The sequence below is a fragment of the Leucoraja erinacea genome, chromosome 33 (genome assembly GCF_028641065.1).
Source record: "Leucoraja erinacea ecotype New England chromosome 33, Leri_hhj_1, whole genome shotgun sequence".
Classification (NCBI taxonomy): Eukaryota; Metazoa; Chordata; class Chondrichthyes; order Rajiformes; family Rajidae; genus Leucoraja; species Leucoraja erinaceus.
In genome coordinates this window covers 2,422,501-2,440,000 of record NC_073409.1, presented here as the reverse complement: position 1 = coordinate 2,440,000, position 17,500 = coordinate 2,422,501, and the positions used below count along the sequence as shown (strand labels likewise).

At 45.5% G+C, this 17,500-nt stretch overlaps 1 long non-coding RNA gene across 1 annotated transcript in view; it reads left to right on the top strand.

Moving 5' to 3' along the window:
* The window catches only part of LOC129712548 (uncharacterized), a 50,352-nt gene that overhangs the window by 16,247 nt on the left and 16,605 nt on the right, over positions 1 to 17,500 (top strand). The window contains exon 2 of the long non-coding RNA XR_008726074.1: positions 17,475 to 17,500. This exon is cut by the window's right edge and continues 121 nt beyond it. This is a non-coding gene — a long non-coding RNA (uncharacterized LOC129712548). The remainder of the gene's footprint in view (positions 1 to 17,474) is intronic.

Genomic DNA, 17,500 nt, shown 5'->3' with positions numbered 1-17,500 from the left:
AATAGCGTAATTGAGTGATACAGTGTGGGAACAGGACCTTCAGCCCAATTTGCCGACACCAGCCAACATGTCCCATCCCACCATATCCCTCTAAACCTGTCCTATCCATGTACCTGTCTAAATGTTTCTTAAACATTGCGATAGTCCCTGCCTCAACTACCTCGTCCGGCAGCACGTTCCGTACACCCCACCACCCTTTGTATGGAAAAAGTTACCACTCAGATTCCTATTAAATAGATTTCCCAAAAATGCGGGTGGCTTTATTGAGAATTGTTGCCACTGTCTTGTAAGCACGGCAGGAGTGATCCTAATGGGCCTGTCCCACTTACGCAACTTTTTCGGCGACTGCCGGCACCCGTCATAGGTTGTTGCAGGTCGCCGAAAATTTCAACATGTTCAAAATCCAGCGGCGACCAAAACAAGGTACGACTCTTTGGGCGACTACTCACGGCCATACAGGTTCACCCCACGACCTGTCGCCAGGGGTATCGCCTGTATGGTCGTGAGTCGTCTCCTCAGTCGCCCAAAGAGTCGTAGAGTCTTTCTGGTCGCCGCTGGGTTTTCAACATGTTGAAGATTTTCGGCAATCTGCAACGACCTATGATCTGGTCTCTTCTCACAACTTAGGTAGACAAAAATGCTGGAGAAACTCAGCAGGTGAGGCAGCATCTATGGAGCGAAGGAATAGGTGACGTTTGGGGTCTCGACCCAAAACATCGCCTATACCTTCGCGCCATAGATGCTGCCTCACCCGCTGAGTTTCTCCAGCGTTTTTGTCTACCTTTGATTTTTCCAGCATCTGCAGTTCCTTCTTGAACCCTTCCCACACCCTAGGTCTCTTATCATCTCCAATCAGTCTTGGCAGAATGTTGTCAGCCATGTTTAGTTTAGTTTAGTGTCTAGCTTAGATATACAGCAGGCAAACAGGCCCTTCGACCCACTGAGACCACACTGACCAGCGATCCCCGCATACTTACACAATCCAGCATACTGGGGACAATTTACAATTACCCCAAGCCAATTAACCTACAAACCTGTACATTTTTGGAGTGTGGGAGGAAACCCGCGATCCCGGAGAAAACCCACGCAGGTCACAGGAAGAACGTGCAAAATCAGTAGAGACAGCGCCCGTAGTCAGGATCGAACCTGGGTCTCTGGCGCTGTGAGGCAGCAACTCTACCGCTGCGCCACCGTGCCGTGCCGAATAATGTCGCCCTTTGCCCTTGTGAATGGGAAACATGGGATGAGTGTGGACGGGTTCTTGTTCCTGCCCAAAGTGTGTCTAATGGCCCGTTTTGTAAGCTCTTTTGTGCTTATATTGATAGGAAAATTACAAAGTTATCATTTGGCAATTTTTTAGTAACATGTTCCTTGTGTTCTGTAATGCAGCAATTCGGTGTTATTCGAATAAATCTCTCGCATTATAGCTCACCATTTGCAGCATGAGCTGGCTTAGTTGCATTGCTTGCAGCTGAGGCCAGATCACTGGAGAAAAAATGCTTAGCAAGTTTTAAGTTTGCAGAATTAATGAATATCTACAAAAGACCACAGCAGCGTGTTTTCTCATTTAGCTTCCATTCTCCTCTCATTTGCCCTTCTTGTTTGTAAACTGAAAGAGTTTTAACGCAGATGTGTTGTATACAAGCGTTCTGATTTGGTGGTATTATACTGGGGGAAAGAATGGAGGGTTTTGTTCGAATCTTTGGCATCCTTGTGTAAAGGAGAAGGCCTTTCATTCTCCCTTCTCCACTGCACTCAATAGTGGCAGCATTAACTGCAGCAACTGCTGGCTGAGAAACACTTTGATGTGGGCCCCACTCACTGTCACAGATGGGCCCCCATTGGTGTGTGATGGTCGGATAAATAAGGGCATGTGTGTGGGAGAATATGGGATGAAAGCAGGGTCCAGCCACGACCTGAACAGAACTCAGCCTGTTCATTCTTCCAACCCCAGCTTCTGATTTCGGAGTGTGCGGCACTAACATTTGTAAACCGTTAGATCTTTACACTGACCATGAAGAAACCTTTCTCACAATTTAAAAAATAGTCTTTTGTTCCTTTTATCTTTCACAATTCTCGAAACAAGGGCACAGCATTTTTCCATTTTCGTTGTAAATGTATCAAAAAAAAAAAAGAATTCATCCAAGAGCCATCTACTAGCCATGGTCATAGATGTCAGTCAAACACATGCACTTTTCACACCTCATTAACTTGGTCATATTAAAGGGCCTGTCCCACTTGCCGATTTTTTCGGCGACTGCCGACATCGTTGACTGACGTATCAGGTCACCGAAAAATTTGCGGCATCTGCTTACATCGACGTTTTTTCAAATGTCGCAGCATTTTTTTTGTCACCGCTGGATTTTGAAATGTTCAAAATCTTTTGGCAACACTGATATATGACGCTGGCAGTCGCCGAAAAAATCACCACGTGGGACAGACCCGTGACATGTTTTGTTAACATTCTGATTTAAATTCAGAAACAGCGGCATGAAGTGATTCCATATAAACTGTGTGCCATTACCAGACTCTGATTAAAGAAGCTTTCTCTCCTTGGCAATTAAAACCTTAACAGGTTAATTATACACACTGAGCAATTACAGTTGTCCACGTTGGGATTAGTGTTGAATTTTTGATGTGCAAAACCACTGCCAGTTATTAAGAGAAAACATAGGTTAGGCTGCCCATAATTTGTGATTCACACAGGATTATAACATTCATATGTTGTTATTTCAGTCCAATGAAACCCTTCTATTGATTACCCATTAGGGTTCTTCCATATAAACCATATAACCATATAACAATTACAGCACGGAAACAGGCCATCTCGGCCCTACAAGTCCGTGCCGAACAAATTTTTTTCCCCTTAGTCCCACCTGCCTGCACTCGTACCATAACCCTCCATTCCCTTCTCATCCATATGCCTATCCAATTTATTTTTAAATGATACCAATGAACCTGCCTCCACCACTTCCACTGGGAGCTCATTCCACACCACCACCACTCTCTGCGTAAAGAAGTTCCCCCTCATATCACCCCTAAACTTCTGTCCCTTAATTCTTCCCTTCCAATGGTATGATTCATTCAGTGCATAAAGGATGGCTGATGAGATGGTGCTTCCTGGTATTGGTACATTAAAGGGCCTGTCCCATTTGGCCGTTATTTGTGCGTCATTTACGCAACATCATTTACGCATCGTGACGCGCGTGTAACGTGCGCATGGCGTGCATTTCGCGTGCATGGCGAGCGCATGGCACGTGGTGAGGCATGGCGGCGTAGGCAGTGCGCGCTGCGTCCCCAGGATTTTGGGATTCTCAAAATCCTCGCGTGCCGTCTGCGTGACGTGCAAATGACGCCCAAGTGGGACATGCCCTTAAGAACTGACATTATATAATTTCATGAATACCACATAGGCTCGTCTAGTGAAAAAGTAGAGTAGGACATTACACAAATGCCTGTCACCAAAGCTAGTACTCATCCAAAGTATGATTGAAAACAGATAATATGTCAAAAATGAAAATGTCTTCGTATTTTCCTAATCTGTGAACCTGTATCCATCAACTCCATTCCTTGTTGAATCCGTCTCGACAAGCTTTTGCTATCATTTACAATTCTTACCGAGCTCATCCAGCATGTTCCCTGGCTGTTTCTATCACATGGGGTCACATTTCTGTTCAGAGATGTTGCACAGTGTTGGAAGGAACTAAAGTTGCTGCCCAATGCTACAGATGGGGCACAACGTGCTGGGGTAACTCAGCAGGTCAGGCGGCATCTGTGGAAAAAAAGAATAGGTGACCTTTGGGGTCAGATCCCTTCTCCAGTCTGGAGAGTCATGCAGTGTGGAAACAGGCCCTTCAGCCTAACTTGCCCACGCCAACCAACATGCCCCATCTACTCTAGTCCCGCCTGCTTGCATTTGGCCCATATCCCTCTAAACCTGTCCTACCTAGGTACCTGTCCAAATGTTTTTTAAATGCTGTGATAGTTCCTTACTCAACTACCTCCTCTGGCAGATCGTTCCATAAACCCACCACCATTTGTGAGAAAAAGTTGCCCCTCAGGTTCCTATTAAATCTTTCCCCACTCACCTTTGGTTCTTGATACCCATCAAGTCTACTCTGCCATTCAATCATGGCTGATCTATCTCTCCCTCCTAACCCCATTCTCCTGCCTTCTCCCCATAACCTCTGACACCTGTACTAATCAAAAATCTATTTATCTCTGCCTTAAAAAGATCCACTCACTTGTCCTCCACAGCCTTGTGTGGCAATTAATTCCACAGATTCACCACCCTCTGACTAAAGTCCATCTTTGGTGCAGGTTTTATCAAGCATTCCTCAAGGCAAACCAGATGAAGGCAGCCTTGTAAACAGGGGATCTTATAGAAACATATAACATTCTTAATGTTTAAGAAGGAACTGCAGATGCTGGAAAATCGAAGGAAGACAAAAATGCTGGAGAAACTCAGCGGGTGAAGCAGCATCTATGGATCGAAGGAAATAGGCAACGTTTCGGGTCGAAACCCTTCTTCAAATTCTTAAGGGATTGGCCAGGCTAGATGCAGGTAAATGTTCCCAATGTTGGGAGAGTCCAGAACCAGGGTTCACAGTTTAAGAATAAGGGGTCGGCCATTTAGGACTGAGATGACGAAAAACCTTTTCACCCAGAGAGTTGTGAATCTGTGGAATTCTCTGCCACAGAAGGCAGTGGAGGCCAATTCACTGGATGTTTTCAAGAGAGAATTAGATGTAGCTCTTAGGGCTAACGGAATCAAGGGATATGGGGAGAAAGCAGGAACGGGGTACTGATTTTGGATGATCAGCCATGATCATATTGAATGGCGGTGCTGTCTCAAAGGGCCGAATGGCCTTGTCCTGCACCTATTTCCTATGTTTCTACGTTTCTATTTCATAATGCCTCTGCCTTGGTTTGAATGTTATTTTCACGGCAGACATTTATGCTGACCTCTGCAAGAACCAGTTGTGACAAAGTGCCCCCTTGTAAATTAGGGGGCAAAGTTCAGGTGCCAAAGGTCAGGGGTGAGGTAGCTATATAGGGGCAGCGGCCCTTGTTGACTGCTTCAAATGACCTTCCCTGAGTTTGTGTGAGCGCTGCTTTTGTTTCTATTAGTAGCGGTATGGATCGAGCATGGCCGGAGACCAGAGGGGTCAGGGCTATGAGTGTTGGGCAGCCAAGGAGGATCTATAACTGCTTGCAGGCCTGGCTGTGTGACAATTTCTTTGACACATTTTCGAGCTAAACATTTCACATGAAGTACCCAGACCCCCAGGGGAAAGGAATCAACAGCGACTGGGAAATACATTACTTGTTTTAGCAAATCAATGATTAACTCAATCTCCACAAGGCATATCATCCATACTAGACACCCCCTTTACCAGTTACATTTATATCAATGCACACAAACCATATACATCTATATACATACAGCAACTCAAATGCTGATACTCAAGCCATAAGAATGATCACTTTGGAGCATTCTCCCTAACTACACACAGGCAAATAGATATAGACCCATATTGACAGGTTGATCATTTCACCACTTTTTCACATTAACTGATAATAACCATAAGCATTGAGCTCTAGAGTATATAACAGCACCTTTTAGTTTAGTTTAGAGATACAGCGGGGAAGTGGGCCTGTTCTCTCACACTTCCTTATCTCCAGTCATAGCCCTGTCCCACTGTACGAGTTCATTCCAAGAGCTCTCCCGAGTTTAAAAAAAAATCAAACTCGTGGTAAGCACGGAGAATGAACGTAGCGGGTACGTCGGAGCTCGGGGACGTCTCTTAGCGGCCCGTAACGCTAACGGCAGGTACTCGGGAAGACTCACTAACGGCAGGTAAGCACGGGAAGACTCGTGAAGATTTTTCAACATGTTGAAAAATGTCCACGAGAGCCCCGAGTATCGACGAGCGGCCATTACCGTAAATCTCCAAATATCGAATCAGGGCAAACTCGGGAGAACTCTTGGAATGAACTCGTACAGTGGGACAGGGTTTTCACTCCTTCTCCCCTGACACTCAGTCTGAAGACTGGGAAAGTCACCCATTCCTTCTCTCCAGAGACGCTGCCCGTCCCGCTGAGTTACTCCAGCATTTTGTGTCTATATTCAGCAAAAGCCGGACCTTCCGCCCACTGAGTCCGCATCGCCCAGCGATCACCGCACACTAACACTATCCTACACACACTAGGGCAATTTACATTTATACCGAGCCAATTAACATACATACCCGCATGTATATGGGAGTAATCCAAAGATCTTGGAGAAAACCCACGCAGGTCACGGGGAGACTGTACAAACTCCGTACAGACAGAGCCCGTAGTCGGGATTGAACCCTGGTCTCTGGCGCTGAAAGGCAGCAACTCTACCGCTGTGCCACCGTGATGCCATCTTCCTTTTGAGAGGGAATATTGAACTAAAATAATGAAGTCACAAGAATTGTTTGAGCCAGCAGCTCGTCAGGAGCAGAGAACTTAGGGTGCTTGCTCTCACTAGAGTGCATCCGACCCAGCCTGAACTGATATTCAATGATCAATAATACTTTACTACCACATGTACCAACTGTAGGTACATTCAGATGCTTTGTTTTTGCATCCAAGCTGGTAAAATCATGTACCAGATCTCACCTAAGCTGTACACAAGAGTCGCCATGTTTTGGCGCTGACAAACAGTACAGAATAGTTTTACTCATGGTGTAAGGTTAAGAAGAACATCCATCGAAACTGGTTCTAACCTCCGTGTATTGCCCAACTTCTCTCTTTCTTTTCCATTTCTCCTTCCATAGGAAGGGCGGCGCGGTGGCGCAGCGGTAAATTTGTGACTCACAATGCCAGAGACCCTGGTTCAATCCTGACTACGGGCGCTGTCTGGACGGAGTTTGCACGTTCTCCCCGTGACCGCGAGGGTTTTTCCCGTTTCCTCCCACAATCCAAAGACGTACAGGTTTTCGAGGTTAATTGGCTTGGTAAAATTGTGCGGGGATTGTTGGTCAGCATGGACTCGGTGGGCCGAAGGGCCTGTTTCTGTGCTGTGGAAGAACAATGGAGAACCCGACGTGGGGGGGGGGGGGGGGAGGGGATCACCAGTGCAGATATATTGTAACTTTGTAAACGCCCTTAATGTGGCGACTATTCGCATACCTTGCGTATGTAAACAAAGAATTTCACTGTGACTTGCCACATGTAACAATAAAATATTCCATTCCAACAAAACTAAACTGAAGGTGACGTCCTCAACTGAACTGACCTGCATCTGTCCATTGCCCAGGAATCGGCCTGGGTCATGTGGCTAAATCACTATAGACTTTTATTCTGACAGCAGCAGAAGTACTTCCCGCTGAGCCAAGACTAACTCTGCAGAAACTCTTCAGTTACCTGAAGAGAGGGGTAATGTCACTATTTGCCAATAACACCAAAACAGGGGAGGAGGCATGCTGTGCAGAATAATTCAGATGTAGTGAACATAACAGCATTGAAGGTCCACTAATCCCCCTTGCTCTGTTTCTAAGAAGGCTCAGCTCAATGAAGCAGAAATTAAGTGGGGACTAGGAAATGAATAGAAACAAAAAGATTCAAGCTTTGTGAAGTGAATGGTTATTTCAAATTACGACAGCACTGGAGTGGTGCAATAATGCATGCAAGGCTAGAAAACTACCGTTTTTAGAAAGTGTATGGTGATTTGGATTGGGTCAAGTTACATTTAGTTAAGCCCATCATACGACAACCCCTTCCAACCAAAGACGGACACAAAATGCTGGAGTAACTCAGCGGGACAGGCAGCATCTCTGGAGAGAAGGAATGGGTGACATTTCGGGTTGAGACCCTTCTTCAGACTGTCTGAAGAAGTGCCTCGACCCGAAACGCCACCCATTTCCTCTCTCCAGAGATGCTGCCTGTCCCGCTGAGTTACTCCAGCATTTTGTATCTGTCTCTGGAGAACACGGATAGGTGACGTTTCAGGTCAGGACCCTTCTTCAGACTGATCGCAAAGTGGGAAAAGTAACTCTTCTTGCTTCCCTTCCCCACCCACTCCTCCAGCACTTTGTTTCTTCTCTAGGATCAGAGTTTCCATTCATGTGAAAGGGGAATCATGATATACAAAATCCCAGAAGAGAAAGGTAAGTTACCTATTCTGTATTTTGTTTAGGCATCTCGTGGAGTTTTAATACATTTTAATTACTTTTTTATGTTATAATATTTATAATATGTGCAATCTAAAACTTACAAAAAGAGACACTGTGCTGGAGTAACTCAGCGGGTCAGGCAGCATCTGTGGGGAACATGGATAGGTGACGTTTCACAGAGTGCCGGAGTAACTCAGCGGGTCAGGCAGCATCTGTGGAGAACATGGATAGGTGACGTTTCACAGAGTGCTGGAGTAACTCAGCGGGTCAGGCAGCATCTGTGGAGAACATGGATAGGTGACATTTCACAGAGTGCTGGAGTAACTCAGTGGGTCAGGCAGCACCTGTGGAGAACATGGATAGGTGACGTTTCACAGAGTGCCGGAGTAACTCAGTGGGTCAGGCAGCACCTGTGGAGAACATGGATAGGTGACGCTTCTTCTTCAGATTCAAAGCTTACAATCGTTCCAATAAAACAAAGCGCTAGAAATGTCCATTGTCTGCACAGAGAGAGAGAAGCAACATTAATATTCGGCATGTCCAAGAGGATTCTCTTGAACTTCTACAGGTGCACAGTAGAAAGCATACTGACTGGTTGCATCGTGGCCTGGTTCAGCAAATTGAGCGTCCAGGAGCAGAAAAGATTACAAAAAGTTGGAAACACTGCCCAGTCCATCACCGGCACTGACCTCCCCACTACCATCGAAAGGATCTATCGCAGTCGCTGCCTCAAAAAGGCAGCCAACATCATCAAGGACCCACACACTCATCTCATCACTGCCATCGGGAGGAAGGTACAGGAGCCTGAGAACTGTAATGTCCAGGTTCAGGAACAGCTTCTTCCCTACAGCCATATATAAAGCACAGAAACAGGCCCTTCAGCCCATGCCAACCATGGTGCCCCAGCTGCCCGCGTTTAGCACATATTCCTCCAGACCTTACCTATCCGCGTACCTGCCCAAATGTTATCGTTTCTGCCTCAACTACCTCCTCCGGCAACTCTTTCTCTGTACCCATCTCTGTGGGTACACAAACTCTGTGTGTGAAAAGGTTGCCCCTCAGATCCCCGTCAAATCTTCCCCACCCTCACCTTAAACCGATGTCCTCTAATCGATAATAAAAATAAATATAGATAAAAATGCTGGAGAAACTCAGCGGGTGAAGCAGCATCTATGGAGCGAAGGAATAGGTGACGTTTCGGGTCGAGACCCTTAAGGGTGAGGCAGCATCTATGGAGCGAAGGAACAGGTGATGTCTCAACCCGAAACGTCACCTATTCCTTCGCTCCATAGATGCTGCCTCACCCGCTGAGTTTCTCCAGCAGTTTTGTCTACCTTCGATTTTTCCAGCATCTGCAGTTCTTTCTTTATATGCATAGAAATAAACGTAAACATTTCACTTGGAGACTCCTCACCAAACATCCAACCATGTCTTTAAAGCAATTTAATTTTTGCACAGCGCTATTTAAATAATGCAACAACCAGCGCGCAGGGAATTTAAAATTGAAATGTCTTCTCTCTCCCCCTGTGCTTTTGACAATTTGCCCTCCTCCCACAATCTGTGCGGTGGAAGAGGCAAGAGCTGGGAGCACAGGGAACTAGCTGGAGGAGGGGAGAGGCAACCATAGCTGGAGAGGAGACAGCGAAGGGGGAAGGCCAAGAAAATGCCTTTTGACAGATGGAATTAAGTTTAGAAAGTGGGGCGTGGTGAGCAGAAGGGAGAGACAGCTCAGTCCCCATGGAACCTCTCCCACAACCCCATCTCCCTCCCCTCTGCGTATGCTGCTGTGTATACTTCGGCAATAAAATAACATTCATTTAGTTCATTCTGTTTCTGCACTGTACCGCTAAACTAAGCTAAGCTAAACTAAACTAAACTGCAGATGGTGGTTTATTACCAATGATTGACGCAAAGTGCTGGAGTAACTCAGCAGGTTAGGCTGTATCTCTGGAGAAAATGGACAGGTGATGTTTCGGGTCGGGATCCTTTTTCAGACTGAAAAATTAGCGGAGGTTAGTTTGAGAGGTTAGTTAGCCTTCGGCCCATCTAGTCCATGCCGCCCAATGGTCATCCTGCACACCAGTGCTAGCCCCGTACACCGGGGCCAATTTACAGAAGCCAATTCAGTGACAAATCTGTACGTCTTTGGAACGTGCAAACTCTGTACAGACAGCACCTGAGATGAGGAAAAACTTTTTCACCCAGAGAGTTGTGAATCTGTGGAATTCTCTGCCACAGAAGGCAGTGGAGGCCGATTCACTAGATTTTTTCAAGAGTTAGATTTAACTCTAAGGGCTAATGGAGTAAAGGGGGATATGAGGAGAATGCAGGAACGGGGTACTGTTTTTGGGTGATCTGCCATGATCATATTGAATAGCGGAGCTGGCTCGAAGGGCCGAATGATCTACCCCTGCATTTATTTTCCATGTTTCTGTGTGATTAAACCCGGGTCTCTGGAGCGGTAGGGCAGCAACTATACCGCTGCGCCACCATGCTGCGATGCCCTATTAGTATAAGATGCATCTCAAAGGAAAAATATAAATGTCCAGTGGAACTCAAGAGTGAAAAAGCAGCAAACTGTGGACAAAATGTCGGGACTAACTAGCTGGTTCTGGTATATAGATCAAGCCTTGCCAAAACACAGGGAGACCACCTCATGATAAATCTATATTCAGTGCATCATAACATATACATCGCCTTCAATTTCATTCATTGTCCAAACAGAGATTAATGCAAAATCTCAAGTGTAATCATCGTAAAATGGACAGTGCAGAAAAGTGTGCCTCCCAGCTATGACCTTTCTCCATGTTTATGATGCCAACATTATATTGCCGACAAGATCTTTAAAGGCTTGTTGCAGCTGCTTCTGCAGCTGGGCCTGAGATTTGGTTAAAAATAAACATGGAACTTTGGGGCCGTTCTTGAAAGACTGGCAGATGAAAATGATGGAAGGCGCGAGCAGCGAGCATCACAGGAGAGGAGCGACCTCGATCGCACATCCTGTACGCCATCTAATAATATTATAGTGCTGTATTCCGCAGCCCCCCTCTCCCCGCGCCCAACAGCAATAATTGCTGATTAGATTGGTGGTATGTGCCTGCACGCCTGCCTCGGGTTGCTAGGGAGTGAAGCGCATGTTTAGCTGGGGAAGGAGAGCAGAGGAGTAAGTGAGCAAAGAGGTTTAATTTGGGGAGGTTAGAATCCTGCAGGTTTGGGGTTGAAGGTGACGTGACTGGTTGGGCTCCAGCGGAATATGCAGAAATCAAACTAAATTGCTGGCATCTGGTGCAGGCTTCTGCAGCGGGCTGCGATTGGTGAACCACCATCGGCTGCTTCACCTCTCTCTTCAGAAGGGGCTTCTGACATGCCGAAAGCTCATAATTGGAGTAATTCCGAATTAATGGATGTGAAATATTCCAGAGCCCGGGATAACACATGACAGCTGGCATGAATATTGCTGGTTTATTTATCAATGCAGACGGATTGCACTGCTAGGGTGCCCCTCAACCGATTTGATCAAATGTTCTAAATGGCAATGTTTATTATCATCAGCCGATTTGAGTATAATATATTTCAGACCCGTTTGCAGAAGGGCCTCAAACCGAAACGTCACCCATTCCTTCTCTCCAGAGATGCTGCCTGTCCCGCTGAGTTACTCCAGCTTTTTGTGTCTACCTTCGGTTTAAACCAACCAGCATTTTTCAGCAGTTCCTTCCTACACATTATATCTTTCTATTCTGCTTGAAAGTCGCAGGTAATGACACACACGGAAGGTTGATTAACACATTGAAATCTATTTTTTCTCCCTTTTGTTCCACTCAAAACTATACATAGGACGACAGCATTTAGTCATTTTGTGAGGAAGGCTGTTTTAAGTTTTCAAAACACACTTTGAAACTTTCTAATCTGCCTGCATTTCCAATTTACCATCCTGGAATTTATTGTCAAATAATATCAGGTCATTAGAGAACAAAGAGCATGGCATCCATTTTATAGTGCTGGAAGGAACTGCAGATGCTGGGTAACTATACACAAAGTGCTGGAGTAACTCAGCGGGACAGGCAGCATCTCTGGAGAGAAAGAATGGGTGACATTTCGGGTCGAGACCCTTCTTCAGACCATTTTATAGTATTGTTCAGGAGCTACGTGAATTAGAGTCACTCCAGCATTTTATGTGAATTAGTTAAAGTGCTTTCCAAATGCATAATGTTTCAATTTGAAATTAAAGAAATATAATTTTACATGTAAAACATTTCTATGCTTGGGAGTTACTTAACCTAATTTTTTTTTAAATTCTAATACCAACATGTTACTTCAACCTGTGACAGGGAAGAAATCTTTGTTTCACCTCTCTTTATATCCAGCTGTTTCACTCAGGTGAGGACAATAAGCCCCAGCCTGGTAAATGTGGTTTTCTCTATCTTCAAGTAACTCTTGGTTTCCGTTTCTCTCCATCCCTCACCTGTCCAACTTCTCCGACGAGTTTCACCGCACTCCTGATTAATTTAACTGATTGCCTGCCTTGATGTCACCTTCCCCTCAGCTAACAATGAACCGTAGATAACCACAAAAAGCTGGAGTAACTCAGCGGGTCAGACAGCATCTCTGGAGAAAAGGAATAGGTGATGTTTTGGGTTGAGATCCTTCTTCAGATCATGTATAATGTGCCTGACCCAAAACATCACCCATACCTTCTCTACAGAGATGCTGCCTGTCCTGTTGAGTTACTCCAGCATTTTGTACCAACCTTCAGTGTAAACCAGCATCGGCAGTTCCTTCCTACACATAACTGAACTATTCTACATACACCACCTTGATCATCACCTGCTTTGATCTCTCGTTTTCACACCTTACCCTTCCATATCTCGAGTCTCCCTCTCCCCTGACTCTCAGTCTGAAGAAGGGTCTCAACACAGAACATCACCCATTCCTTATCTCCAGAAACGTTCCCTGTCCCGCTGAGTTACTCCAGCCACAGCCAGACATAAAAACAGTTTTTATCCACGAGTAGTTGCTCTACTCAACAGCCAAAAATCTGTAGCCTCCCTTGGATCTGGTATTTTGTTGGTTCACATGCTTGGTCAATGGTGTTTTATCATTAGTTTTATTATTAATGTTTAGTGTTTTCTGAGTCATTCGTAACTGTCACTGTATGTCATGTTGTTACTTGTGGGCAGAGCACCAAGGCAAATTCCTTGTATGTGAATACTTGGCCAATAAACTTACTTACTTATGTTATGCCTATCTTCGGTGTAAACCAGCATCTGTAGTTCCTTCCTACACAGAACTATTTAGATTCCATTCAAAGTGGTGAGGCATCAGCCTCACTCAAAATCATTATTAGCATACGCTAACTTTGTCAGAAAGCCCACAGGAAAATAAATATGATTGATGCAGATGTGTTTACACACGGGGTGTTTCCATGTTTCTGTCTTTGCATGAGGAAACTGACAGGCAAGAATGCTCACATCATTACATGGTGAATGCTTTTGTCCCCAGTTAGACAGTCGAACGATACCAGCAAAGGAGAAACTAGCCCTGTGAAACACCTTATACAATATTCCCTCATTAAGATGCAGCTATCTTACGGTGAGATATGATCAGGTTTCATCTTTTTGTATAGTTTATATGGAATCGTAGGCCAAACCCTTGTCAAGCGGTCTATGGAGGATTAGTGGAGCATCGATTAAAAACAACCCATTTAGGTCAATCAGAGGAAGGATTGTTACTTTAAGTAAGAACAGACGGTGGACAGAAATGCTGGAGGAACTCAGCAGGTGAGGCAGCATCTGTGGAGAGAAGGAATAGGCGAAGTTTCGAGTCGAGACCCTTCTTCAGACAGATGTCAGGTGGGGGGGGAGGGGCGGGAAAAAGAAAAACTAAGAACAGGTTTAGTTTAGTTCAAAGATAAACCCCAAAACCCTACGGTTTAGTGCAGTTTAGAGATACAGCACAGAAACAACCAGTCCGTGCCGACCAGCGATCCCCGCACATTAACACTGTCCTACACACACTAGGGTTAATTTATAGCAAGTCAAGTTACCTACAAACCTGTACGTCTTTGGAGTGTGGGAGGAAACCGGGGAAAACCCACGCAGGTCACGGGGAGAAGGTAGAGACAGCACCCATCGTCGGGATCGAACCTGGGTCTCTGCCGCTGTGAGGCAGCAACTCCACCCCTGCACCACTGTGCTGCCCAGGTCACAGAGATGCTGCTACTGACAGGGTGGAAATGAAAGGTTGAGTGAATCATTCATATTATACTCAGGTCCAACTTGGATGCTGTGTTATAGTCGACACAGGCCACAGCAATAATACATTAAAGATCAACACAAAATGCTGGAGTAACTCAGCGGGACAGGCAGCATCTCTGGAGAGAAGGAACGGGTGACATTTCAGGTCTCGACCGTTATTCAGACTGAAGAAGGGTCTCAACTTGAAGATCAGTCTAAAGAAGGGTCTCGAACCGAAACGTCCCGCTGAGTTACTCCAGCATTTTGTGTCTATCTTTGATTTAAACCAGCATCTGCAGTTCCTTCCTGCACAATAATACATTACACCGGTGTCACGGTCTACAATAAATCTAACCACAGTGTAAAACGTACTCTAACCTTGCTCCGCATGATGTGAAGCCAACTCTAATTAGACCACTTCCCGGCTACATCATTCTTTTCAACTGCTTCAAACATATTTCATCATGCGAGCTGGGAAAAAAAAAAGTTAGCTTTCAGACACTTTAAACTAACGATTATTCAGTCCACCTAATTTTGCCTTGTGTTGCATTGCTTCCTGAAGCATATTGGATCGGTTATTGGCAGCCAGCTGTCAATAGCCAAACCCCAGAGAGCTGGCTATTTGCGCATTGACTGATCAAGTGCTGGTTAATAGACACATAATTGTTAACAAATACCTTTCGATGGACTGTCAGATTGGTGCTGTAAATGAATGACATTTCACTTTGCCAGGTGACCAGGCACTCTCTGAAATGTTAGGTCTGACAGCAGTGGAAAACTTTAGAAAATCAAGTGTTTGATCAGCGGAGGATATCAAATGGCAGGCAAAGCCTTTATTGTGGAATTAGTCAGCGTAAAGGGAGACCACTTGTCTATTGTCCCTGTCCCGGCTCGTCAAAGGGGGCTATCACTGGGATATGCCCACTCATCTTTACTTTAGTTCAGTGACACAGGGTGGAAACAGGCCCTTCGGCCCACCGAGTCCGTGCCGACCAGCGATCCCCGCACACTAACGCTATCCTGCACACGCTGGGGACAATTTACATTTATACCAAGGCAATTAACCTACAAACCTGCACGTCTTTGGAGTGTCGGAGAAAAACGGAAATCCCTGAGAAAACCCACGCAGGTCACGGGGAGAACGTACAAACTCTGTACAGACAACGCCCGTAGTCAGGATCGAACCCACGTCCCTTGCGCAGTAAGACAGCAACTCTCCCGCTGGTAGACAAAAATACTGGAGAAACTCAGCGGGTGCAGCAGCATCTATGGAGCGAAGGAAATAGGCAACGTTTCGGGCCAAAACCCTTCTTCAGTCTGATGGGGGGGGGCGGGGAGAAGGAAGGAAAAAGGATAGGAGGAGGAGCTGCGCCGGTTTCCATAGTTTTCCAATATTTTCATCTTTGTCCAATATTTCCATTGAAAGTTGTTTATTAATTAGTAAACATGCTTAGTAAGTTGATTAGTGAGGTGTGCCGGGGATTACGGGGAGAAGGCAGGAGAATGGGGATGAGAGGGAGAGATAGATCAGCCATGATTGAATGGCGGAGTAGACTTGATGGACCCAACAGGTTAATTCTGCTCCTAGAACTTAGGCATTTAGTCATTTCAGAGATTTGGTTAAAAATCATAATCACAGAAAAATATTTAGTCTTCATTCCTCTTTTATTTACCAGTTCTCTTAAATCTGTCTCTATAAAGTTTATTTAGTTTGTAATTTAAGACAGGTATGTTTCCAGTAAGAAGGCTGTTCGCGGGAGGGGGAACTCGTTCCTTCTCTCCAGAGATGCTGCCTGTCCCGCTGAGTTACGCCAGCTCTTTGTGTCTATCTTCGGTGAATGAGTGATCGGCGTGGACTCAGTGGGTCGAAATGCCTCCAAACTAAACTAAACATCTGCATTTGCTTGCGTATGCAGTTCGTTTTTATCATTTAAAAATAAATTGGATAGTTATATGGACGAGGAAGGAATGGAGGGTTTTGTTCTGAGCGCAGGTAGATGGGACTAGGGGAGAATACGTGTTCGGCACAGACTAGAAGGGTCGAGATGGCCTGTTTCCGTGCTGTAATTGTTATATGGTTATATGGTATGGCGTGCACAGTCTAAAGTTGCAGGACAACTTGTTCTATTTGATCTTATTTGATTGTGCACGCCAGGTTAATTGCATTCGTCGAAACAGGGTGGACCACGTGATGGTTTCAATCTCCCACCCCAACATTTGCATCAATAGAACATGATTACTCTTCGGCAAATATAATGTGCAACATTTGGAGATGGAACTGTGGCATTTAACCAGTAGCTCTCTCTGCAAACGCTGCAAAGTTGCTAAAAGGTTGGGTCAGTATGACAGGACTATTAACTAACTCTTCCAGTGGTGCCTGTCATACTCCCCGTCCCAAGCAGAATCTACAATCGCAAGTTCCAAATGACCCTGGTCCCAAAGTTAAGGCTTGTTAACATTCAATAAATACATGGTTTTGTTTCACCGTGGATACTTCTCTGTGGATTGTCACCGTGTCGTGGTGGAGAAGCTTGTGTGGTCCTGAGATCCTGAGAGCGATGCCGTCTGGAGCTGTGCTCCTGGTGGGGCCACCCATGGCGATAAGGTCGAGGGGGAGGTCTCTGACAAAGAGCAATCCAACCAAGACCTCAACGGTGGAACAGGCGGAGGATGATGGCCGACTTTAGTGGAGCGTCACAACGGCTGGGAAGGCGGATGAAGGCTGCAGCAGAAAAGGGTCTCCGGTCGTCTTGGACTCCATGCCACTGGATCCTGACCCAGATCTGTCAAGGACCGTGGGGTGGCTGTCTGTGCACCAGTCTCCCCACGTTAAACAAAGTCACGCACAGGCGTCCTCCATGTAGGGAATAGCTCCTTGGAGACACCCATGGTCAGCCACAACCGAAGGGAGCCTCAAATGTTTACCAAAAATGGTAGAATTATAAAATGTTTGCAAAATTGCAAATGTTTATCAGATTTATTTGGCACAGATTAGACTTTTCTTCAAATATGTTTATCTTGTTTTTCAAGGAATTTTATAGATAACTCTGTTAAAAGAATTAATCCCCTAACGGTCACAATTCCATGTCATTCCCAGACTCAAGAACACAAAGTAGTTGAGAT